At 36.0% G+C, this 25,270-nt stretch overlaps 1 protein-coding gene across 2 annotated transcripts in view; it reads left to right on the top strand.

Moving 5' to 3' along the window:
* Positions 1-13,684: 13,684 nt before the first annotated feature.
* LOC123563998 (solute carrier family 25 member 16-like) overlaps positions 13,685-25,270 on the top strand; it is a 53,565-nt gene continuing 41,979 nt past the window's right edge. For both annotated transcript variants that reach the window (XR_008369826.1, XM_053536652.1), the window contains exon 1: positions 13,685-13,734. The gene's annotated coding sequence lies outside the window, so the exon portion shown is untranslated. The remainder of the gene's footprint in view (positions 13,735-25,270) is intronic.

The raw sequence follows: 25,270 nt of genomic DNA, 5'->3' as shown, positions 1-25,270 counted from the left end.
ATATTTCTTTATAATGTGTGGTAACAATCCCCATAACTCTGATTTGTATTTTTGACCAAATTATGCCCCTTTCAAACAAATATTTTTACAATCTTCGTTTTCTGGACATAACTTTGATACTATATAAGGTTATGACTTGAAACTCAAAAAATATTTTTACCATCATCATCTGCATGTGTGTTAACAATTCCAATAACTCTAGTTTGTGTTCTTGATAGAATTATGCCGCTTGGTGCATCTTGCTTCTAAAGTAGAGGTCTCTTATTGAGACATGTATTCATTTTATTGTCAAATAGCCAAATAATGGAGCGTACTGTCTTATGGACAGCTCTTGTTATCATTTTAATTCTCTAGAAAACAAAAAACAATTTATTGGTGTATAAAGTCTGTATGTAGTTGATATACATGGTGTAGAAAAAGACAATAATCAATACCTTTAGCAGATCCGGTTTGCTAGAAATTTGATAGAAAATGTTCTGTTTGGCAAATAAGTCCTTTAATAATGCTATGAACAGACTTCAGTTAGCTGACTCCAACAATACCGGTAATTTGTGGTATAAAGGTGCAACCTTTCATTATGAAATGTAGGGGGCATTCGTTATGTCCCAACAATTATGTGAGGGGCATATAAAGTTGCCGCTGTCTGTACATCCATACTTCCGTCCTTCCCAAAATATTGTGTGTGCAACTCCTCCCAAACTATTAGCCTGATTTGGTTCAAACTTGCACAAATGAACAAGCTTGATGGATTTAAAGTTGCTCAGAGGCACAACTTTATCTGAATACAACTGGCTTCAAACTTTTCATTGAACATGTCTGATCCTTCATGTGAAGATGGTCTGTATATACTAAAAACTTTGCTATTCACAGGATGGCAAAGTATATTGGGTTTCCATGTCCTATGAACACTAGACTATTCTACTCACACTGGCGTCTGCATTGGCATCAGCGTCACCCCTTGGTTAAAGTTTTGAATGCAGTCATTTAAAGGCATACAGCTTTGAAACTTATTTTTATGCCCCCGGTATCTACTGATGCGGGAGGCACATAGTGATTGTCCTGTCCGTCCGTCAGTTCGTCCGTCCATTCATCCGTCCGTACGAGAAATGGGACCATTTCGTCTAGCATCAATACCCCTAACTAGAACAACTTGATACTAATGCAGATGTAACCTGTGACCATTCCTCATCTTCAGACATCACCTGACCTCATTTGACCTTGACCTTGAACTTGACCTCGTTTTGGACTTGGGTTGCTTTGTATCGACAAGGATGCCACCAGGGACATCAAGTGTTTATTGAACGCAGCTACAGTGTTTCTTTTTCTAGGTCAATTACCAACCTCATTGGGTCAAGTCCCATAACGCTGACATGTATTTTGGCCAAATTATGCCCCCTTTTGGACTTGGAAAATCCTGGTTAAAGTTTAACATGCAAGTACATATAGCTATTACTTAATAGCAAGTTACTATCTCCAAAACTATAATGCAGACACTGAATTGAAACTCTGTAGATATTTTAACATTAGGGTAATATTCCTGCTTCTGGGACAACAATTTGAATAGTCGAGCACTGGCTGTCTTACGGACAGCTCTTGTTTTTTAATGAAATCCCAACAAGTGATAAACATCATGTGTAAAAGGTTTCTTTTGACAAAAAAGTCCTAAAACCATATATAATTGTAACTGTAATATGAAAATTTCATGAACATTTTCGTTTAAGCACGGTAATATTGACTTCACATCAACATAAAATTTGGTGCCATACCCGTGCTGAGAAAGAGTCCTACCACATTCAATCTACTAATTTATACTTCTAAAGATCTCAGTAACTGTTCTCTGTAAGGACTGAAAAAAGTTGGAAACTCGTAACCACAGATTAAATCTCTTGAACAGATTTTTGTCGAGCCCGCTTATAGTTGTCCAAATGGTTGTCCGGACCTTAACTTTGACATGCATGGAGCAATCCCGTTTATATTTAGCATGAATGTTAATCTCAGTGAGACGGAGCGTCATGCACAAACCGCAGGTTCCTATCTCAAGGGCCAAGGTCACACTTTGAGGTCAAAGGTTAAATTCAATAATGACTTTGTCCGGAGCATTTCTTCTTCATGCATGGAGGGATTTTGATAACTTGGCACAAATGTTCACAACCATGTAACGGAGTGTCCTGCACAAGAACTAGGACCCTAGGTTTAAGGTCAAGGTCACACTTAGAGGTCAAAGAACAGATACAAGAATGACTTTGTCCAGAGCATTTCTTTTTCATGCATGGAGGGATTTTGATGTAACTTGGCACAATGAGACGGAGTGTCATGTGCAAGAACCTAGAATTACTTCCCTTTGTTGTTACTATAAATACCTTATTTGTAACTTCTTTATTATTGGTCGTAGGGAAAAATCAAGACCACTTTTCTGTAGTACAATATGCATGTTACATCCAATTTGGAGGTGTATTTTGACCTATCTCTACTGGTAAGGATTATTGTTTGGACTTATATTTTTTTTAAAGATAACTTTCCTTTGTTGTTACTATAAATAACTGTAACTTTTTGCAATCATTTTTCATTTGGCATAAATGTTTGCCTCAATGAGACAGGGTGTCATGTGCAACTCCTTGTCCTTTTGACAGCTGGTGGGCTCGACATGTTGCCCGTGGGCATCTAGTTTCTTAAAGCATGCAAAATAAAGATAATCCTGTTTTTTTGGGGGGGTTTTTTTTAGCTCACCAGAGCACAAAGTGCTCAAGGTGTGCTATTGTGACCAGTCATTGTCCGGCGTGCGTCAGTGCGTCGTGCGTCAACATTTGCCTTGTGAACACTCTAGAGGCCACATTTGTGACCCAATCTTTATGAAACTTGGTCAGGATGTTAGACTTGATAATCTCCAGGTCAAGTTTGAAACTGGGTCATGTTGGGTCAAAAACTAGGTCAGTAGGCCAGATCAAAGGAAAAGCTTGTGAACACTCTAGAGGCCACATTTGAGATCCAATCTTTATGAATCTTGGTCAGAGTGTTTCTCTTGATGTTTTCTATGTCAAGTTTGAAACTGGGTCATGTGGGGTCAAAAACTAGGTAATTAGGCCAGATCAAAGGAAAAGCTTTTGAACACTCTAGAGGCCACACTTGTGACCCAATCTTTATGAAACTTGGTCAGAATGTTTGTCTTGGTGATCTCTAGTTCAAGTTTGAAACTGGGTCTTGTGAGGTCAAAAACTAGGTCAGTAGGCTAGATCAAAGGAAAAGCTTGTGAACAGTCTAGAGGCCACATTTGTGAATCAAACTTTATGAAACTTAGTCAGAATATTTGTCTTGTTGTTCTCTAGGTTAAGTTTGAAACTGGGTCATGTTGGGTTAAAAACTAGGTCAGTAGGCCAGATCAAAGGAAAAGCTTGTGAACACTCTTGAGGCCACATTTGTGTCCCAATCTTTATGAAACTTGGTCAGAATGTTAGTTTTGATGATTTCTAGGTAAAGTTTGAAACTGGGTCATGTTAGGTCAAAAACTAGGTCATTAGGCCAGATCAGAGGAAAGGCTTGTGAACACTCTAGAGGCCACATTTGTGTCCCAATCTTTATGAAACTTTGTCAGAATGTTTGTCTTGATGATTTCTAGGTCAAGTTCGAATCTGGTTCATGTGGGGTCAAAAACTAGGTCACCCGTTCAAATCAAAGGAAACGCTTGTGGATACTTTAGAGGCCACAGTTGTGACTCAATCTTTTTGAAACTGGGTCAAAATGTTTGTCTTAATGATTTCTAGGTCAGATTTGAAACTGGGTCATGTGGGGTCAAAACCTAGGTCATAGGCCAGATAAAAGGAAAATTTTGTCAACACTCTAGAGACCACAGTTCAAGTTTGAAACTCATTAGAATTAGTCAGAATGTTTGTCTTGATTATCTATAGGTCAAGTTTGAATCTGGGTCATGTGGGGTCAAAAACTAGGTCACCCAGGCAAATCAAAGGAAAAGCTTGAGAACACTCTAGAGACCACAGTTTTGACGAAATCTTTATGAAATATGGGCAGGTTGTTTGTCTTGATGATCTCTATGTCAAGTTTTAATCTGGGTCATTTAGGGTCAAAAACTAGGTTACTACAAAGGGAGGTAATAATAATTTTTCAAACTTGCGTTTCTAATGAATTCCATCTAAATATATAATTTTTAATGCAAATATTTTACAAATATATTACAATATGTCTAATATTTATACATTTCCTTAGGCAAAGTATGTTTATCAAATTTATACTTATGATAAAATAACTCTATCTTGGTTGGGCAACCAGGATAGGAAAATGAAATTTTAAAAATACCTCCAGTGAAAATCTAATTTGTATTAAGTGTTAAGTGAACATAAATGAGTGTAAATGATCAGATGCTAAAGTTTCGAACAAATCTGTTACATGGCCAAAATCTGATTATCCACCTTTAAACTGTCCCTGTTTCAAATAATAAGTTGTTCCAGCCATTCTCAGGGACCCAACTTTTGATGTCTATCCAAATTTTTTTTTGTCATCTAAAATTTCTTATTCTATATTTCACATTGAATGGACTCCACAGTCCCAAAGAACCAGAAAATATAGTCTTAATTCATAAAGTACAAAAATATATGTCCAGTAAAACATTGCTACATGTGCCCTTTGTAATATTTCATATAAGAGGTTTGAATCCATGTTACCAGAATAGGTTTGAATCAATGTTACCATGGTAGGTTTGAATCCAGTGGAAAGCAGCATATATCTAAACAGCATTGAACCAAGAACACTTTTGGAGCCCCTCAGTTCAGTTGGTTTTCAGATGCCTTTCCACAAACTAAAATGCAAGAAGTCTGTTAAGAGCTATTTGAATGATTTGACTATTGTCATATAATCCTAGATTTATTGAAAAATATGACTGGCAGTCTGTCAAGCTGAAAAAAAGGTGATTTTCATTAATTTCTGCAATAACTGCTTAATGTGCATCTAAACCTTTTCTGGCTTTTCAAAATACTGTGAAAAATTCTCTTCTTTTGTAGTGAAATGTGTGAACTTACTGTAGAGCAGAATAGCTGCAGACATTATGAAGTTCAGATGTAAAGAGATGCTGGGTTTGGTGTACGAGGGAAACATTGCATAAGGGAGTCTTGGAAAATGTTTCATAACTAAGTATATTTTAAAGTTTTGTATTTAGAATCATGTTTTCACTGGAGAAAAAGGATTTAAAAAAAATCAAAGTTTTATATGAAATAAATTTTACAGTTGAAGGGAGGTAACTCAATTTTAAAAAAAAGGCACTAAAATTGCCTTACTCTGTTTTTTTTTTTTGTAAACCAGTTTGTAGCTTGTTTATTAGTGTCCATGTCAGCATTTGTGCCTACTTGTATGTAAGCTTGTGTCACTTACAGGAAAGGATTAAACTTCATAATACTTCTTCACTGAGGTAATCTGACATGCACTACTCCGGTTAAGTAACTCTGTTTTGAGTTTTAAGGTTGTATACCAATAAAAGAAATTATTGTTCTTTTCTTTATATAAAATTCAGCCACTTCAGATCCATGTTGACACTTTCTGGATTTTTACTCCATTAAAGACCTATTTTCCAGATGACATTCATCCATTTGCTACAAGAAAATGAAATCAGATAGGGGTGTTGAAATAGTATGCAGTAAAATGCAAGTCATCTGAAATCAGGTAAGTGCTCTGCAGAATAAACACCCTACTTTTGTTTTCATGTAAACAACTACAAACATGAGAATATCAACATGAAAAGTGTCTTACTTATGTAAAATACATTTCATGAGTTAAAAAAAGTCCATTAAATGGCCCCCATTTATGCACAAAAGGGCTTAAAATGGAAAAATTAGGATATGTTTATAAGGAACTTTTTTCGACTACAACATGGAAGCATCTTTATGACTGAATTACTGCTATGTAAAGAAATGTTCACTTGAACACTTATTAAATTTCAATAACAAGTTATGGTTACATCAGTAAACAGTCAAACTAATTATTCACAACAATGTCATATATTTATAGGTTTTGGTTTTCTCTATGAATTAATAGTATTCTATAGCCTTTCAGAGTTTTCTTCTGGTGAACAAATTTGCAGTACATGTGTGGAATTTCAAATTACCAAACTATTTCCAGTTGCAAGAAAAGTCAAGTCAGATTTGAAGGTCAGAGGCCTCAAGTAATTTTCCATGTTTGGTCTAATATATTTTTGCATCAGATTGGCTTCATAGTAAGAAAACTTGTTGAATCTAATTCTAACCCTTATCCTGCTGGTGGCAAATGATTCTGCCTTTGCGACCGTGCAGGCTGATCATAGTCTGCATAGTTTGCTGTTCTGTCAGTAAATTTTCAGAGAACACACCTTTGGATAATAAGTGGTACTGCTCAAATTGAATGATGGACCAGTCCATTTTAGAAATATAGCAAGGTGAAGGTTAGGATACAGGTGAAAGATTTTAGGGGATTATCATGAAATTGTTTGGTAACTTCTCATATGAGCATTATTTCTATATATTTTCTGAACAGAATGAAAACAGTCTTTTCTTTTGTAGTGTGAAGTAACTGTAAAACAGAATGGTTACATTAACCATGGACATCAGAAATAAAGAGATGCAGGTCTTTATGCTACATGGTATGTGAGGGAAGCATAGTGGATTTTGGGTTTCATGGCAGTCATAGGAAACATTTATTAAATAAACAGGACATTTGTATCTAGAATCATACCACCAAGAGTTACAAATTTTATGATCCAAGGGAGGTAACTCAATTAAAAAAAAACACCCAAATGCCCTTGGTCATTTGTATTTCCGTAAATGTACAGTTTTCTTACAGAAAAATTTGTTTAAACATTTAATATCTAAATCAAATATATAGTTCTGTAGTTTTTCAATAACTTTTAAGTATGACTATAATAAAGAATATGTAGAGCTGTCCTACTCTCACTGGCTTCTGTGTCCGCACTTTGGTTAAAGTTAAGGTGCTATAATAAGCTTTATCTCTATTACTGCTTGATTGATTTGCTTCAAACTAAAACTAGTCATTCCTCATCATCACCCACATCATGTGACGCAAGGTCCATAACACTCGCACCCATTTTTCATGAATTATGCCAATTCAAGGTTAATTTTGATGCACTTACGCTATATCTTTGTTGTTACTTAATCGATTTGCTTCAAACCTGAAATAGATTCTTCCACTCTCACATCATGACTGTAATAATAATAATAATAAAAATAAAGAATATCAGTGCAGTCACGTATCAAGAGAGTCAGCACATGTTACCAGTAAAAGTAAAGTTGGGCTGAAAAATGATATTTTCAATAAAAAGGCAGATGAAAAGATTTCATAAGTCTCGGACCTTTCGACTGCAGACAAAGTTGATTCAGGATCCATAATTTGCTTATGGTGGACGGACCCGCAACAGCATATCCAAACGTTTGCCAACAGTGCATGCTCACAAGAATCTCTTTGTTTGTACATGCTTTTTATATGCCCGAAGGGACGTATTATGTTATGACGCTGGTGTCCGTCTGTCCGTCCGTCTGTTAGCAATTTCGTGTCCGCTCTGTAACTCTTGAACCCCTTGAAGGATTTCAAAGAAACTTAACACAAATGTTCACCACACGGAGATGACATGCAGAGCACTTGTTTCAGATGACTACCTTCAAGGTCAAGGTCACACTTAGGGGTGAAAGGTCATATGAGTGTGTTTCGTGTCTGCTCTGTAACTCTTGAACTGCCTGAAGGATTTCAAAGAAACTTGCTACAAATGTTCACCACACTGAGGTGACATGCAGAGCGTTTGTTTTGGATGACTCACTTAGGTCACACTTAGGGGTCAAAGGTCATATATGACTTTGCTTTGTGTATATTGCTCTGCATTGCAGCGCACTTGTTTTTATTTGGCAGATCCCTTTTTAGCTCACTTGAGCCAAAGGCTCATGGTGAGCTATTGAGACCGCTCAGTGTCCGTCGTCCGTTGTCAGTCGTGCGTCGTCCGTCGTGCGTCGTCCGTCGTGTGTCTGTCAAATTTTCTAAAAAAATCTTGAAAACCACTGAGCAGAATTACACCAAACTTCACAGGAATGATCCTTAGGTGGCCCCCTTTCAAAACTGTTCAAAGAATTGAATTCCATGTAGAACTCTGGTTGCCATGGCAACCGAAAGGAAAAACTTTAAAAATCTTCTTGTCCAAAACCAAAGGGCCTAGGGCTTTGATATCTGGTGCGTAGCATCATCTAGTGGTCCTCTACCAAAATTGTTCAAATTATTCCCCTAGGGTCAAATATGGCTCTGCCCCGGTGGTCACATGGTTTATATAGACTTATATAGGCAAACCTTTGAAAATCTTCTTGTACAAAACCGCATGGCCTAGGGCTTTGATATTTTGTAGGTAGCATCATCTAGTGGTCCTCTACCAAAATTGTTCAAATTATCCCCCTAGGGTCAAATATGGCCCTGCCCCGGGGGTCACATGGTTTATATAGACTTATATAGGGAAAACTTTGAAAATCTTCTTGTACTAAACCACACGGCCTAGGGCTTTGATATTTGGTATGTAGCATCATCTAGTGGTCCTCTACCAAAATTGTTCAAATTATCCCCTTAGAGTCAAATATGGCCCTGCCCCGGGGGTCACATGGTTTGTATAGACTTATATAGGGAAAACTTTGAAAATCTTCTTGTACTAAACCACACGGCCTAGGGCTTTGATATTTGGTATGTAGCATCATCTAGTGGTCCTCTACCAAAATTGTTCAAATTATCCCTCTAGGGTCAAATATGGCCCCACCCCGGGGGTCCCAAGTTTTAAATAGACTTTTATATGAAAAAAAGTTTAAAAATCTTCTTGTCTGAAACCACAACACTTAGACCTTTGATATTTGGTTTGTAGCATTGTCTTATGGTCCTCAACCAAAATTGTTCAAATTGTACCCCTGTGGTGAAAAGAGGCCCTGCAGTGGGGGTCCTAAGTTTTATATAGACTTATATAGGAAAAAACTTTAAAAATCTTCTTGTCTGAAACCATATGACCTATGCTTTTTGATATTTGGCATGATGCGTTGTCTAGTAGTCCTCTACCAAAATCATTCAAATTATGCCCCTGGGATTAAAAGAGGCCCCGCCCTGGGGTCACTTAGTTACTATCCGAGTTATATAGGAAAAAATACTTAAAAAATCATTTGATCCTATTTCCAAGACTGTTTAATTATAATTACCTGATGACCCCAAGTAATATGATGTCACTTTACTGTGACCTTGACCTACTGACTACTTTGTTGTTTTTTTTAAGATACAGCCTTGAAATTTTGATGACATACACAGTTTTGCACACCAATCGTAAAACTGAATTTCATTGACCATGAATGTGACCTACTGACTTTCTTTAAATATTTTATCATCAGTTTGATCTTTGAAACATGTAGCTCATATTACTCAGGTGAGCGATCCATGGTCATCATGACCCTCTTGTTTGTTCTCTTACAATAATTTTTTTTGTATTGCTTCCCTTTTTAGCTCACCTGTCACAAAGTGACAAGGTGAGCTTTTGTGATCGCGCGGTGTCCGTCGTCCGTTCGTTCGTGCGTGCGTCAGTCCGTAAACTTTTGCTTGTGACCACTCTAGAGGTCACATTTTTCATGGGATCTTTATGAAAGTTGGTCAGAATGTTCACCTTGATGATATCTAGGTCAAGACCGAAACTGGGTCATGTGCCGATAAAAACTAGGTCAGTAGGTCTAAAAATAGAAAAACCTTGTGACCTCTCTAGAGGCCATATATTTCACAAGATCTTCATGAAAATTGGTCAGAACGTTCACCTTGATGATATCTAGGTCAAATTTGAAACTGGGTCACGTGCCATCAAAAACTAGGTCAGTAGGTCTAAAAATAGAAAAACCTTGTGACCTCTCTAGAGGCCATATATTTCACAAGATCTTCATGAAAATTGGTCAGAACGTTCACCTTGATGATATCTAGGTCAAGTTCGAAATTGGGTCACGTGCCGTTAAAAACTAGGTCAGTAGGTCAGATAATAGAAAAACCTTGTGACCTCTCTAAAGGCCATATTTTTCATGAGATCTTCATGAAAATTGGTCAGAATGTTCACCTTGATGATATTTAGGTCAAGTTCGAAAGTGGGTCATGTGCCATCAAAAACTAGGTCAGTAGGTCAAATAATAGAAAAACCTTGTGACCTCTCTAAAGGTCATATTTTTCATGGGATCTGTATGAAAGTTGGTCTGAATGTTCATCTTGATGATATTTAGGTCAAGTTCGAAAGTGGGTCACGTGCCGTCAAAAACTAGGTCAGTAGTTCAAATAATAGAAAAACCTTGCGACTTCTCTAAAGGTCATATTTTTCATGGGATCTGTATGAAAGTTGGTCTGAATTTTCATCTTGATGATATCTAGATCAAGTTCGAAACAGGGTCATGTGCCATCAAAAACTAGGTCAGTAGGTCTAAAAATAGAAAAACCTTGTGACCTCTCTAGAGGCCATACTTGTGAATGGATCTCCATAAAAGTTGGTCAGAATGTTCATCTTGATGATATCTAGGTCAAGTTTGAAAGTGGGTCACGTGCCATCAAAAAGTAGGTCAGTAGGTCAAATAATGAAAAAACGTTGTGACCTCTCTAGAGGCCATATTTTTCATTGGATCTGTATGAAAGTTGGTCTGAATATTTATCTTGATGATATATAGGTCAAATTTGAAACTGGGTCAACTGCAATCAAAAACTAGGTCAGTAGGTCTTGAAATAGAAAAACCTTGTGACCTCTCTAGAGGCCATACCCTTGAATGGAACTTCATGAAAATTGGTCAGAATGTTCACCTTGATGATATCTAGGTCAAATCTGAAACTGGGTCACGTGCCATAAAAAACTAGGTCAGTAGGTCAAATAATAGAAAAACCTTGTGACCTGTGTAGAGGCCATACTTTTCATGGGATCTGTATGAAAGTTGGTCTGAATGTTCATCTTGATGATATCTAGGTCAAGTTTGAAACTGGGTCAACTGCGGTCAAAAACTAGGTCAGTATGTCTAAAATTAGAAAAATCTTTTGACCTCTCTAGAGGCCATATTTTTCAATGGATCTTCATGAAAATTGATCTGAATGTTCACCTTGATGATATCTAGGTCAGTTTTGAAACTGGGTCACGTGCGGTCAAAAACTAGGCCAGTAGGTATAAAAATAGAAAAACCTTGTGACCTCTCTAGAGGCCATATTTTTCATGAGATCTTCATGAAAATTGGTGAGAATGTTCACCTTGATGATATCTAGTTAAAGTTCAAAACAGGGTCATGTACCTTTGAAAACTAGGTCAATAGGTCAAATAATAGAAAAACCTTGTGACCTCTCTAGAGACCATATTTTTCAATGGATCTTCATGAAAATTGGTCAGAATTTTTATCTTGATAATATCTAGGTCAAGTTCAAAACTGGGTCACATGAGCTCAAAAACTAGGTCACTGTGTCAAATAATAGAAAAAACGACATCATACTCAAAACTGGGTCATGTGGGAAGAGGTGAGCGATTCAGGACCATCATGGTCCTCTTGTTTGTTACTATAAATAGCTTATTTTGAAACTTTTTAATTATTGGACGTAGGGAAAAAGCGAAACCACTTTTCTGTGGTACAACCTGGATGGTACATCCAATTTTTAGATGTATTTTGTTTTTGACATAACTTTACCTGGTAAGAATTTTTTTGTGGACTTAGAATTGTTTTTTTGGAATTTTCTTCTTTTTGTTGTTTCTGTCCTTTGGGCTTAAACAGTCAAGTTCTTTAAATTTTGCTCCCATCCTCTGGTGTAACCTGCCCCGTTTGGCGGCGCTCTTGTTTCCCTGTTTGTGCAAGCCCAAAATTAGCAAAAAGCAAAGGTTTTATGCAAGAATCACTACCGTATTTACATAAATGTGACGTCTAAGCCGAAAAATTAAAATAGCATTGAGTAATGAGATTTTGATGTAATATTGACATCTTTATTGTCTGTCAATTGCATAAATAAACTTACGGTGTTATCGAACATATTTTTATCGCAATATTACATTATGTTAACCCAGCCCCAAATCACAAGATTGGACATGGTGTAATGCCGTATTATTCTCATTTCGTTCGTGAAAAGTCCGAGACAAACTGCTAGGTAAATAGCCTCATGATAGCTTTCCCAATTTCCAGCCCTACTGACCTCCCAACAGCAATTGGTCAAAGGCTGTTTCCGCCCTTTGATCAAATAAATCATTTGCTGCAGACGTCTGATTTAACATTCCCGTCCCAGCAAGCAGAAATATTAGATATATTTAGTATGCAGATTGTCTTTGTACCAGTATGGATGTACTTGCTCTTTTCTAACTGACCAGAAAACAAGTCTAGTGCTGGAATGAGATGACTTTTTACTGATAGCTTACTGTTTTACTGATCGCTCTCCTTCATCGTGTTACTGAATAGTAGTCAAAACATAGCTAAAAAAATCAGCTCAGAGATGTTTATATGCTGTCATGGAATGAACTTGTATTGAAACTCGTATTGAAACCTTACCAGAAATCATGCCAGAAATTTATCATGCTATAATATTTATGGTTTAGCTTTTGAAAAATAGTGTGATGTAATGCTGACCAATGTATTGATTTAAAAGACAAACATACAATGTGACTTCATGTGAAAGTAAACTTCAAATTTGTGATCACTAAGTCATTGTTTCAAATCACTTAAATTTACCTAAAAATATCATCAAGAATAATATCAGTACCTGCATATCTTATAATAAGTACATTGAATATATTTTATAGTATCCGATCCACAAATAGGTATCATTTCTATGTCTGGTGACCCCATTTTTAGCTCATCTGATATTTGATATACAGTTTAAACTTGTATCTCAAACTCAATAAATAAGGTTGATTAAACCTTTCTATGACTTTAGTGATTAATATGTTTGTATATAGAACTTTTGATAAGTAATGCAAATGTGTGTTTTTTTGTTCTGTAAATATATATATAATATATGATTTATTGATATGACAAAATATTATGATATAGTGTGGATTTCTTAAGATAAATAAAATCAATAAATAAGGTTAATTAAAATTTTCGATGACTTAATTGATTAGTATGTTTGTATATAGAACTTTTGATAAGCAATATAATTGTGTGTTTTATTATTCTGTAAATATCTACTGATTTCTTGATATGACATATAGTATATGAATTTGTTAAGGTACATTATATCAATGTATTATAACTATTATATCAATAAATAAGGTTAAATAAGATTTCATGATTTTAAATTGATGACAATAGAGTTACTAATTTTTGATTGTGTTGTTATGTGATAGACATTTATAAGCACTCAGTTAGCTAGCCGTGCTATCTTATAATTAAAATTTAAACTTGAAAATTAAAGTAATACAATCTATTGGCACTGCTTTCAATAATTATTATCATAATTGCCCCTTATTTGTCCATAGTGCATCTTTAATAGTCCTTAGTGGTCCATAGTGTCTCCTTAGCGATCTTTGATAGGAAAACTGCTTGAAATAATTTACTCATATCTTTTTTATTTTACCATTTATTTCTTAGATTTTTCTTAAGGGTGCTTATTGTACCCTAAGTCACCCCTTAGTGGTCCTTTGTGCTTCCTTAGTGGTCCTTAGTGGTATATTGCAGGACCCTCTTGTGAGTATTTCGTTTCCTTTGGGTTCGATTTTATTTGTTTCGTTTCCGGCAAAAATGTAAACATAGATTGGTTTGTATCATGCCTCTTCCCCATCTGACTGTTAAACTATTAAAAGCAAAGATTTAATCAGCTTTCTGCTCTCCGTTATTTACGCCTTATTCAAGATGCTAACACAAGCGTTGAATTTATTTTAAAAAATGGAAGTCCACAGGGATGTGACTAAGGAGTAAAGTGGCTTAAGTTATAGACCCTACTTAAAGATCTGCTCCAGACATACTTTTTAACCTTAAATTGTCGCTGAAAAAGTATGAAAATCCTAACTATGAACAGTAATGCCTGTCAAAATAGAGCCTATTTTATATAAAATACCTATGGTTTTGCATGCTTAAGTGTGGCATGTGGCAGGTTAACTGTTACCTCTATCCTGTTTTCTCATATTCTTGGGGGCCTAAGGGGTTGTTTTTATTCCCAATAACAAAATAACCATTACATAAACAACATTTGGGTGTTATTTTGTAGAAAATTCACTTGTCTTTCAGATGGAGTCATAAATGTTACCAAAATTATCCCATTTAATTATTTTGTTACTTTATTTGATACCACCCTCACCCGCAGAAATGGACCAAGCGTTTCTCATATTCCCGTGGATTTAGATTTGACTTTTCATCACAAATAAGTTATAGAATTTAAAACATTAAAATTACCATTGTGTAATAAAAAGATGTATTTTGTAGTAAATACATCAAGAAATATGACAATTGATTGCATAATCAATAATTTATGGCAAACTTGCTAACACCACCAGAAAAAAATAAGGATTTTTTTGAAAATTGAGTAAAATGCTGATAGTTTAGTCAATATGCGTTCAAATCACTTGAAATTTTCAGTGTGTCAGTTTTGAACCATTCCTGTCTAGAAAATAACAAACATTAAATTATTTGACAACTTTAAGGCAAAAAACAAGAATATGAGAAACCCTGAGAATACGAGAAACAGGGATATTTGTAATCATGGGTTGCATACACACAATATAATTTGAATAGCCGCAGAGTAGGGCTTTAAGTACTTATTTAATTGGCCTGTCAAGATGACTTCTTTTATGATCTGTTATTTTATAGTTGTCATCTGCCTAACTAAGTCTTACCCACATCTGCATTTTACTGTTAGGAAAATGAAGTCATTAAAAAAAATGGAAGTGTCAGTCAAATAGTTTGAAAGATATATTATAAACCAAAACCAGGTACTGATTTTTACCAATATTCTTAATATGTAAGGCTTATAAATCAGCTGTGGTTGCTAAGTGACTCTAGTACAGATCCTAGTCCAAATAATAGGACGTTTCGGGACAGCGTGATAAGTTTTGACTGTCACTGTCTCCGTCACGTCCAAATATTTTTGATATATTTCTGTTAGGAAATCCCCAATTAAAATCTGTTGGGAACGTTTCTGGTACATGTACGAAATATTTATAATGATTACATCTCTGATAATGAATTTATGTTGATATTAAAGCATATAAACTAGCTGAGATTTTATGAATGTATATTTTGTGTTTTATTTCTGTAATTTATTGTCAGATTGGCATTGAAACCGGTGTCAGGGTAGATATTGCCTTGCACCTGTCACCTCATATTTTCCAAGATTTAAGTCTCTTATTTAAAAGTATAGATTAAATTCAACTTATATGAAGCTTCTACATGGATATTTATGTTTGATTTATTAAAGCAAGTAAGTTTGACCAGTATATTATGACTTTTTTGGATTTTTTAAAGTCTTCATTTTCCTACCAGTAAAATGTAGATACAGGTAAGGCTTAGAGGGATGACAACTATAAAATATCAAATCTTAAAATAAGTCATCCCGATAAGCCAAATGAGTAAGGCTATATGGATCCGTACTCCTAGAATCAGATTCTAGAGGTACAGAAACAAAACTGTTAGGGGTTGCCTAGGGGTACGGCCCTGATTTTCCCTGATATTTTGGTTCATTTACATACTGAACTTTGTTGGAAATTAAGTATCAAATAAGATTCAATCAATATTATAAACCTAAAACATGAATCTAAATGGTTTACAGATGCCAGCATTCTGCAGATTGTTTGCATTTTCTCCCGAAATGTAAATAACCGAGGAACTCTGTTTCGTGACAATTAATTTATTTGATAAAAATTAATGAGCATATCGGCCTTTAGAATGTATTATATTGGAAAATACCAAAACAAACTTAATGACATGACATGGCATATGCACCTATTTGATATAACTTTTACAGTTATTTTACAAGTATGATAATCGACACGGAAAATTTGATTTATAATCAATTGACAGACATGAGCAAAATGGACTGTTCAATTCTTCAATGTATCACGTAATGTGAGGAAAACATAAATACCATAAAGATTATTTCAAAAAATGTTTGCCACAACGGAATTTACCATTATTTTGTCTAATATGTTGTGTCTGGTAGACTCCTCGTGATTTACCAAAGTTTGGTGTTCCTCAGTTACTTATGTTTCGAAATAACTGTGAATCTTGACAATCGGGTGAATGCTGTTAACCATATAGATTCAAATTTCTTGTGAATATTAGGTAAATCGAATTTGATATTTCGTTTTCAACAAAATTTAAGATGTAAATAACCATAAATATCTTGGAAAAGGAGGTCTGTACCCCTAGACAATCCCTAACAGGCTTGTCTAGAGGTACGGTTCAGTACCTCTGGAATATTTCCGTACGTACATCTAGAGCCAGATTCTAGAGGTACAGAAGCGTACCCCTAGACACATGGTTCAAATTTAGACAAGCATACAAGCTAAATGCTAGTGGAATTTGATAATAGCTAGTGGGCTTGGAATGTACTAGCTAATTTCAGGTAGTCAATAATTTACTTAGAGCAAAATGTCTTCAAAGTTTTAATAAAGTTGGTTCTGCAGGTATACATTTTTCTGGATGAAAGGAATTTTATCATTTATGTTTATAAATGATATTTCATTGTTACAACAAAACTCAGATATAATGCATGATTGCAGCTGGCATTAAGTAAGCAGATAAAAATGGTACTAGCTATCTTAAGCTAATAGAATTTTTTTTTGTGTGACTGGATACTTACAGGGATTTATCAAGAGATTTTGGCCAGTGAAGTATTAATAAAGTAATTAAATATTATTGTTTAACATTAGCATGTATCTTTTAATTTTAGCTAGTGAACAAAATAGGGCTCTACTACTTTTAGCTAGTAGAAAATGTTGCTAAATTTGACCCCTGCTAGACACTTCCTTAAAAAATCCAAAAAGTGATAAAAAACTGGTCAAACTTATTAGCTCCAGTAAATTAAACATTATGATATTCATGTAGAAACTTCAGATGAGTTGAATATAACTCATAATTTTAAAAAAAGAGACAAATCTTCAGAAATTTATTTGTGTAAACAGGTGCATGGAGATACTGGTATCCACCCTGACCTGGATTTCAGTAACAGCGGACTGCCAATGAATGATTAAATTGCAGAAACAAAATCCAAATAATGTTTTTATACACATTAAAAAATGTCAGCATGGCAATTTTATGCTTCAATATCAACATAAATTCATTATCAGAAATTTAATATAAATTAAACATACATAATGTACATGTACCAGAAAATATTCCCACTGGATTTCTTTGGGGATTTTCTAATAGGAAGTCAGACCCATGCTAGCCATTTATATCTTAAAATTTTCATTTATTGTCTTTAAAACTAATACACACCAAAATTACATCAGAATAATTTCTGAATGATACTTAAAGAATATTTTTACAGTAAAATTTCTGTAATTACTGTATTGTATGTCTTTGTGTACGATACATGTCTCTGTTAAGATTCAGACTAGTTTATTTACAATTTTATTTATTTTTATTACTTTTTAGCTCAACTATTCGAAGAACAGTCTAGCTATTCTACTCACCCCTGGCATCATCGTCACACCTTGGTTTAGTTTTTGCATGCAAGTACATACTGTATCATACAGCTATCATTTAAAGGCATGTAGCTTTGAAACTTATTTTTATGCCCCCGGCATCTACTGATGCGGGAGGTATATAGTGATTGTCCTGTCCGTCCGTCCGTTCGTCCGTCCGTCTGTATGAGGTTAACCAAATGGGACCGTTTTGTCTAGCATCAATACCCCTTACTAGAAGGACTTGATACTAATGCAGATGTAACCTGTGACCATTCCTCATCTTCAGACATCACCTGACCTCAGTTTGACCTTGACCTCGTTTTGGACTTAGGTTGCTTTGTATGGGCCATTTTTTGGTTAACCAAATGGGACCGTTTCGTCTAGCATCAATACCGCTTACAAGAATTAATTGATACTAATACAGATGTAACCTGTGACCATTCCTCATCTTCAGACATCACCTGACCTCAGTTTGACCTTGACCTTGACCTCGTTTTGGAAAATCTATCGACAAGGATGCGCATTTATTGAATGCAGCTCCTTGTTTCTTTTCTAGGTCAATTACCAACCTCACTGGGTCAAGTTCTATAACTCTGACATGTATTTTGAGCAAATTATGCCCCCTTTTGGACTTAGAAAATTCTGTTTAAAGTTTTACATGCAAGTTACTATCTCCAAAATGCAGATATTGAATTGAAACTTCCCATGTTCCTTCAGAGTTATAAAACTAGTTGAAAGCAGCAAGTCACATAACTCTGATATGTATTTTGGTCAAATTGTGTCCTCTTTTGAACTTAAAACTCTTTTGATATTTAACATTTTGGGAAATATTTTCCTGCCTCTGGGACAATATTTCGAATAGTCAAGCTTGGCTGTCTTATGGACAGCTCTTGTTAGATAAAGTTCCCCAAAAATCACCGTTCAAACATAAATACACAATGTCTACCTTCAAATGTATGTCTTTGTGTACGTCTTTGCATGTCTTTGTGTATCTTTGCATGTCTTTGTCGAAGTCTAGTCCAACTTTGTAAACTTTACATAAATGACCTCTGGGTAGCCCTCTTTCAAAGTTAATGGTTCCAGTTTTAACGTATGTGTCATTTTGGTTAAAAATAGGTTTTCAGCTATCAGACTTTAAAAATCTTTTTCTCTAGAGCTTTGATATTTGTCATGTGATGTAAAGGTTTGACTCTCTACCATACTTGTCCAAATTACTGCCCTAAGGTCAAAAATATGGCTATGCCCCTGTGTGTGACATGTACACACTATAGGCTAATATATACTTTGAAAATCTTCTTTGAATCAATAATAGCATTTAATGTTTTTATGGTACCTCATTATGGGTCTTTATTCGGTTTTCCATTTTTGATTTTCGGGCCTTTAAAACTAAAAGAAATTCATAAATAAGAATAAAATCTGTGGCGTGAAATTAGCCAGGCATGTTTAGGTATTGTTGTTTTAAATCAGTCGACAGGTGTAACTGATAGAAGAAATTTGTTTGCGCTAAATTTTCACAAAATTTTGTAAAAGTGAGACATGATATAAATATATATTAAATACTTATAGAATGATGCCATAAGTTTTCTGGTTTGCCAATACTTTTCCCTATTTAGAAGATCATATTTTGTGAAAGATAACTTTTTTACTAAATTCCATACATGTGGTTATTCTTCGTATTTTACAATATCTATTTGATGACATTTCATACACATAGTTGTTTAATAGTATATGATTATAATATATCAATTAATATATTTGTACTAAAAATTTGTACTAAAAATTTCATAAAGATCAGTAATGCACCGCATTCTTTGAAACCGTCATCAGTCTTGTTTTCTTATCACTGTATAATCAAGACATGTTTTATTTTCGGACAAGGGTAGTGAGGGAGAAAATAAAGGCCATGATATTTGGCATGTGATGTAAGAGTTGTACTGCCTACCGTAATTGTTCAACTTATTGCCCTAGGTTCAAAAATGTGTGACATGTGTAACACAGAAGAAACCTAACTCTATAGGAGATCGCAAGTTTTACATAGGCTTATATAAGGAAAGACTTTAAAAATCTTCTTGTCTGAAACTGCAAGGCCTAGGCTTTTGATATTTGGTGTGTTGCCTTTGCCTCTACCAAAATTGTTCAAATCATTACCTTGGGGTGAAAAGAGGCCCTGTCCTGGGGGTCCCAAATTTAACATAGACTTATATAGGGGGAAAAAATCTTTTTGTCTGAAAGAAGGTTGTTCAAATTATGCCCCTGGGGTTATAAGAGGCCCCGCCATGGTGGTCACTTGTTATATGAGTTATATAGAAAAAAATATTTAAAAAATTATCAGATCGTATTTCCTAGACTGTTTAATTATATTTACCTGATGTACCCAAGTGATTACATGATACTGGTACAGAATCCAGGAACACTGGTTAGGTTAACTGCCCGCCGTTACATGACTGAAATACTGTTGAAAAACGGCGTTAAACCCAAAACAAAACAAACAAAAAAACAAAAAAAATACATGTCACCTTACTGTGACCTTGACCTACTGACCTACTTTCTTGTTTTTTGAGATACAGCCTAGAAATTTGGATGACATGTACAGTTTTGCATACCGATCTTAAAACTGACTTTCAGTTACCATGAATGTGACCTACTTCCTAATATTTTATTAGGTGTATTTTGTCTTATCTGTTGTAAGATTTTTTTTTCAGTTTGGTTAAATTTCTTCCCTTTGTTGTTCCTGTCCTTTGGGCTTCATCAGTCAAAATTTTGCTCCTGTGCTCCTCTGATGTAATCCTTTGGGCATGAAACTACTGGTCTGATTTGAAAATAATGTTATTTGAAGTAACTTTAAGAAAATTTCAACTATGTTTTCTCATAATTCTTCTGATTGATATTGATTAAGATTTTTTGACCTTCTTGTCCTTAAGTGCAGTGAATACATGTGAGCGATATAGGGCAATTATGGCCCTATTGTTTTATTAATCCCCCGCCGTGGCGGAGGGATTATAGGAATGGTCTGCGTCCGTCCTTCCGTCCGTCCTTCCGTCTTTCCGTCCTTCTGTCTTTCCGTCCTTCTGTCCGTAACAAAATCGTGTCCGGTCCATATCTCCTAAACCCCTTGAAGGAATTTTATAAAACTTGGGTCAAATGATCACCTCATCAAGACGATATGCAGAACCCATGAGTCAGCCATGCCTGCTCAAGGTCAAGGTCACAACTCAAGGTCAAAGGTTTGAGCCTTCCATTTTGTGTCCGCTCTATATCTCTTAAACCCCTTGAAGGAATTTTATAAAACTTGGGTCAAATGATCACCTCATCAAGGTGATGTGCAGAACTCATGAGTCAGTCATGCCGGCTCAAGGTCAAGGTCTCAACTTAGGGTCAAAGGTTTGAGCCTTCCATTTTGTGTCCGCTCTATATCTCCTAAACCCCTTGAAGGATTTTCATCAAACTTGGGTCAAACGATCACCTCATCAAGGCGATGTGCAGAACATATGAGTCAGCCATGTCGTCTCAAGGTCAAGGTCACAACTGAAGGTCAAAGGTTTGAGCCTTCCATTTCGTGTCCGCTCTATATCTCCTAAACCCCTTGAAGGAATTTTATAAAACTTGGGTCAAATGATTACCTCATCAGAACGATGTGCAGAAATTATGAGTCAACCATGCCAGCTCAAGGTCAAGGTCACAACTAAGGGTCGAAGGTTTGAGCCTTCCATTTGGTGTCCACTCTGTATCTCCTTAACCCCTTGAAGGACTTTCATCAAACTTGGGTCAAATGATCACCTCATCAAGAACTCATGAGTCAGCCATGTCAACTCAAGGTCAAGGTCACAACTGAAGGTCAAAGGTTTCAGCTCTGTATCTCCTAAACCCTTTGAAGGATTTTCATGAAACTTTGGTCAAATGATCACCTCATCAAAACGTTGTGCAGAATTCATGAGTCAGCCATGTCAGTTCAAGGTCAAGGTCACAGCTAAAATCAAAGGTTTTACCCTTTCACTATCCATAGCAGTGGCGGGGGATTTAGCTGTCATTCAGACTGCCTTGTTGTTAGCTCACCTGTCACAAAGTGACAAGGTGAGCTTTTGTGATCGCGCGGTGTCCGTCGTCCGTGCGTGCGTGCGTCCGTCCGTAAACTTTTGCTTGTGACCACTCTAGAGGTCACATTTTTCATGGGATCTTTATGAAAGTTGGTCAGAATGTTCATCTTGATGATATCTAGGTCAAGTTCGAAACTGGGTCACGTGCCTTCAAAAACTAGGTCAGTAGGTCTAAAAATAGAAAAACCTTGTGACCACTCTAGAGGTCACATTTTTCATGGGATCTTTATGAAAGTTGGTCAGAATGTTCATCTTGATGATATCTAGGTCAAGTTCGAAACTGGGTCACGTGCCTTCAAAAACTAGGTCAGTAGGTCTAAAAATAGAAAAACCTTGTGACCTCTCTAGAGGCCATATATTTCAGAAGATCTTCATGAAAATTGGTCAGAATGTTCACCTTGATGATATCTAGGTCAAGTTTGAAACTGGGTCACGTGCCGTCAAAAATTAGGTCAGTAGGTCAAATAATAGAAAAACCTTGTGACCTCTCTAAAGGCCACATTTTTCATGGGATCTGTATGAAAGTTGGTCTGAATGTTCATCTTGATGACATCTAAGTCAAGTTCGAAACTGGGTCACATGCGGTCAAAAACTAGGTCAGTAGGTCTAAAAATAGAAAAACCTTGTGACCTCTCTAGAGGCCATATATTTCATGAGATCTTCATGAAAATTGGTCAGAATGTTCACCTTGATGATATCTAGGTCAAGTTCGAAAGTGGGTCACGTGCTATCAAAAACTAGGTCAGTAGGTCAAATAATAGAAAAACCTTGTGACCTCTCTAGAGGCCATATTTTTCATGAGATCTTCATGAAAATTGGTCAGAATGTTCACCTTGATGATATCTAGGTCAAGTTCGAAAGTGGGTCACGTGCTATCAAAAACTAGGTCAGTAGGTCAAATAATAGAAAAACCTTGTGACCTCTCTCAAGGCCATATTTTTCATGGGATCTGTATGAAAGTTGGTCTGAATGTTCATCTTGATGATATCTAGGTCAAGTTCGAAACAGGGTCATGTGCGGTCAAAAACTAGGTCAGTAGGTCTAAAAATAGAAAAACCTTGTGACCTCTCTAGAGGCCATACTTGTGAATGGACCTCCATAAAAATTGGTCAGAATGTTCACCTTGATGATATCTAGGTCAGGTTTGAAACTGGGTCACGTGCCTTAAAAAACTAGGTCAGTAGGTCAAATAATAAAAAACCTTGTGACCTCTCTAGAGGCCATACTTTTCATGGGATCTGTATGAAAGTTGGTCGGAATGTTCATCTTGATGATATCTAGGTCAAGTTTGAAACTGGATCAACTGCGGTCGAAAACTAGGTCAGTAGGTCTAAAATTATTAAAATCTTTTGACCTCTCTAGAGGCCATATTTTTCAATTGATCTTCATGAAAATTGATCTGAATGTTCACCTTGATGATATCTAGGTCAGTTTCGAAACTGGGTCATGTGCGGTCAAAAACTAGGCCAGTAGGTATAAAAATAGAAAAACCTTGTGACCTCTCTGGAGGCCATAATTTTCATGAGATCTTCATGAAAATTAGTGAGAATGTTCACCTTGATGATATCTAGGTAAAGTTCAAAACAGGGTCACGTACCTTTGAAAACTAGGTCAATAGGTCAAATAATAGAAAAACCTTGTGACCTCTCTAGAGACCATATTTTTCAGTGGATCTTCTTGAAATTGGTCAGAATTTTTATCTTGATAATATCTAGGTCAAGTTCAAAACTGGGTCACATGAGCTCAAAAACTAGGTCACTATGTCAAATAATAGAAAAAATGATGTCATACTCAAAACTGGGTCATGTGGGAAGAGGTGAGCGATTCAGGACCATCATGGTCCTCTTGTTTTGAGATGTTGCTTTCCAATCAAATTTATCAAATTTGAATTACGAGACAATGCCTATGAATTGGATACCCGAAAATCAGCCCAATAATATAGCATTATATTTTGTCCGTACTTCAGTCAAAAAGTGCAGGCAGGTCACAAACAAGATCTGAAATAATAATCAATATTTTACGTAAAATCAGCCATCTCTCTAAGATAGGAAAAAGTGTTCCCTAGTATGGATTCCAAGTCATATAGGCGTTATGGGAAACGAAGGGGTCAATCAACTAGCAAAGCACAGTTCCGAAAATGGTAACCAACACATGGTCAGACTGGCAGAATTAGAAGTAAACAATCTAATATAGTCTGGTCTGTATAGATTGAAAAACTCTCCCCTCCAAAGGAAGTGGAGCAACAAGTCTACAGCCTCCTATTACATTTCACCACCAAAATAGGATATATAAATGGAAAATAAACAGGAACAAAACATTATAACAACACAGCACAATGATAACATTACACAGGGGCCCACATATGCTACATTATTCCCTTTTTATGCCCCTGGCATCTACTGATGTGGGAGGCATATAGTGATTGTCCTGTCCGTCCATCCGTCGTCCGTACAAGGTTAACCAAATGTGACCGTTGCGTCTAGCATCAATACCCCGTACTAGAATGACTTGATACTAATGCAGATGTAACCTGTGACCATTCCTCATCATCAAACATCACCTGACCTCAGTTTAACCTTGACCTCGTTTTGGACTTTGGTTGCTCTGTATGGACCATCTCTTGGTTAACCAAGTGGGACCATTTCGTCTAGCATCAATACCGCTTATAAGAATGAATTGATACTAATACAGATGTAACCTGTGTTCATTCCTCATCTTCAGTTATCACTTGACCTCAGTTTGACCTTGACCTTGTTTTGGAAAATCTATCGACAAGGGTGCCACTGGGGGCATCAAGCGTTTATTGAATGCAGCTCCTTGTTTTGACTTGAATGAAATAGCACGAATTACCAGGGGGTTTGAGCTCATATATATGCAGCCCGTCCGGGCGTACCATATAAGGCTTTCAGCACTAGTATTTGCAATAGGGGTGATATAGCCTCAGGGGAAAGGGTGCAGTTGTATAAAATTTTCAAAATTTAAAAATAAAAGTGATAGCGTCAATAACCAGGGGGTTTGAATCTCTATATGCAATCTATCTGGGCATGCCATGTAAGGCTTTCAGCACTGGTATTCGCAATAGGAGCAATATAGCCTCCAGGTGAAGGGCACTGTCAATATAAGTTGTAGCCAGCGGGCGTCCACTATATGTATTAAAAACATAGTGTCAGGAGCTGATTATGATAAGCATAACCAGAAATAGGAGCCCAAAAGATATTTTCATGTTTTCATCTTATTACTATAATATTTTTACGTACGGTAGTATAGAATGTAAATATGTTCTTAGGATCTTGATTTTATAACATAAATTATACAACAACCTCTAACTGCATATTAGCAAACAAATTTCTTCCGCCATGGCAACGATGTTAAAAGGGGGTCATCTCATTCACACGAAAATTATCTAGATAAAGTATCACTCATGTGTTTCGTCCAATATTTGGTGTCCAGAACTAAGATAGTTCTTTGAAAAAATTGTGATTAGATATACATGTTTTGATTTATGGAGGGCCGTACATGCCATAATGTTATAATGGAAGTCTATGGGAAAACAGTTGGTGGTAGTAGTTAGAGT

The sequence above is a fragment of the Mercenaria mercenaria genome, chromosome 2 (genome assembly GCF_021730395.1).
Source record: "Mercenaria mercenaria strain notata chromosome 2, MADL_Memer_1, whole genome shotgun sequence".
Taxonomy (NCBI): Eukaryota; Metazoa; Mollusca; class Bivalvia; order Venerida; family Veneridae; genus Mercenaria; species Mercenaria mercenaria.
This window is presented reverse-complemented; position numbering and strand designations above follow the sequence as displayed.